We start from the raw sequence: 2187 nt of genomic DNA, 5'->3' as shown, positions 1-2187 counted from the left end.
AATATAAATAAGGGAGGCCAAGAAAGGACAACCGCTGAGGTCAGGAGACATTCAGGAGAGTGTGGAGTCGTGAAGTGAGCGTTTCAAGGGGTGGAGGGTCGACTGGGGTAAATGGTGTAAATTTGACGGGTGTTCCTGGGAAGTGGTATGATAGTGTAGAAAGACCTAGAATCTTCAGAGTCAGATAACTTCCATCACTTATTGGCTATGACCTTGAGCTTAATTCTTCTCACCTCTAAAATGGGGATAGTGATCCAACTAACCTCAAAGATTTAGGATAAGTTACTTTATTACTGTATATGAAAATAGTACCACTCGTAAGACATAGTAGGAAGATACTTAAAAATATCTCGATTTAGTGGCAGCTACTGGGAAAGGTCGGCATCTGTGAAGTGAGATATGGTGGATGGGGGTGTTTGAGAGAGGAGAGCCCACTGCCTATCTCTCTGTTCTTCTTCTCTCAATCTGCTGTGGCTAACTGGAACATTGGAACCATGTGACAGATACATGGAAGGCCCCATAATGAAGGTAGCCTTTGAATCTTGATCAGGAGCCAGAGAAAAACACCCAGATATATGGCAAACACAGCCATGGTGGCTGGTGGCACCTGGATACTCTAATAATTGCTGAAATGGCTTCATCCATAATCATCCAAAAGCCAGACTGTGAAGAGTTGATGTTGACTTCTCCTACCTCCTTACCCCCACCTGTTTCCTCCTTTCCATCTTCCCCACCCCTGGCTTAGGCCTGTATCACTTTTACTCTGGTTATTGCCAATGTCTGGTCCCTGGCCTTCCTGCCTCCAGCTGGAATCAGAGGCCCTATTTAGAATCTCTTAGTGACTCCCTGTTCCCTTCAATCAACCAACTGATCAGTAAGTATTTTTCAAGGGCCTGCTCTTTGCCAAGCCCTGGCTGGGCACAGGGATCTAACAGTGAGCCAGAAAGACACATTCCTGCCCTCGTGGAGCTTACAGTCTAGTGGTGGGGAGACAAGCAAATGAATGATTTTCATACTATCTATGATTGGGGGACTTCTGGAGCCCATACACAGATGAGGCACCTGACCTGGATTTGTCTGTTAACAAAGGCTCCTGAAGAGTTAGTTGATATCTGCACAGAGACCTAAAATGCGACTAGGAAGGCGCTAGGAAATGATAAAATCCCATGCATGCCCTTAGAAGGTCTGTATGCCTAGCTGACCATCACTTGCTGAGACTCAGGCCACCTACACTGTGGTCATCTTGTTACTCGCAATTCCAGGATTGCCACTCCTTTAACCTACTCTCCTCCCACGAGTCTTTTAAAGACCCCTTTCACATGATACTTTCCCCAAGAAGACTCTGATCTGGACCCCCACTTTAGTCCTTTGATGGGCCCCATGTCCCATGTGCTTGCCTAACCTCGCACTCCTGCATTCACTGTAATTGTATGTCCACTCGTCCGACTCCTTCACAAAGCGGGACTCCTGAAAGGGCAGGGCACTCTCTCCTGCATCTCGGTGTCTCCTTTACCCAGCTGAACCTGGCATATTGTAGATATTTAATAAATACATTGACGCCGCCCCCCCTCCCCATGCAGAATAGGTCAGGCAAAAAAAAATAAAGGACTTGTTTGCGAGTGCAAAATGTTAGAACTAGGGACGGGTCTGAGACTTCAGGAAACTGTCCAGCTGCCGGTGGGATCAGGTTCCTAAGAGAGGTTCTGAAATAGGGGTTCTAAAAACCCTAAATCGAGGCTCTCTGTCTGGAGGGGTAAGGATGCTGGGAATTGGATGGATAACTTTTTGGGTCTGCTTAGGTAGCGACCCTCATACCTGGGCAGTGGGAGTGGCAGAATCCACGTCTTTCTTCTATTCTCTCTACACCCATCCATCGCCGCCGCTCAGGAGCCTTAGCTCTTCCCTTTCCACCAGAGGTTTCCAGCTGTTGGTGGCAGGATGGACCTGGCTGCAGGGAGGAGGAGGGAACTCTCTGTCCCTCCCTCCTCCTCCATCTCCCCACCCTTCCTCCCTCCTCCTCCTGCTGCCGGCTCTCTGTCTCCCTCCCTCTTTCTCCTCTGAGGCTGTGGAGTCGCCTCGCAGCCGCGAGCCGCGAGCGCCCGGCTCCCAGTCCCGGCTTGGAACTGAAGTGTGTGAGTGCGGGTCCTGGCACCCACCCCGGAGCGGCGGGCCGGGTCTGAGGCCGCG

The 2187-nt window shown here is 50.0% G+C and overlaps 1 protein-coding gene across 1 annotated transcript in view; it reads left to right on the top strand.

Moving 5' to 3' along the window:
* The first annotated feature begins 2038 nt into the window (after nucleotides 1-2038).
* The window catches only part of SOX13 (SRY-box 13), a 45290-nt gene continuing 45141 nt past the window's right edge, over nucleotides 2039-2187 (top strand). Inside the window, exon 1 of the mRNA XM_025040504.1 lies at nucleotides 2039-2132. The gene's annotated coding sequence lies outside the window, so the exon portion shown is untranslated. The remainder of the gene's footprint in view (nucleotides 2133-2187) is intronic.

The sequence above is a fragment of the Pteropus alecto genome, unplaced genomic scaffold (assembly GCF_000325575.1).
Source record: "Pteropus alecto unplaced genomic scaffold, ASM32557v1 scaffold359, whole genome shotgun sequence".
Classification (NCBI taxonomy): Eukaryota; Metazoa; Chordata; class Mammalia; order Chiroptera; family Pteropodidae; genus Pteropus; species Pteropus alecto.
Note: the sequence above shows the minus strand (reverse complement) of the source record. Positions and strands in the feature narration are given on the sequence as shown.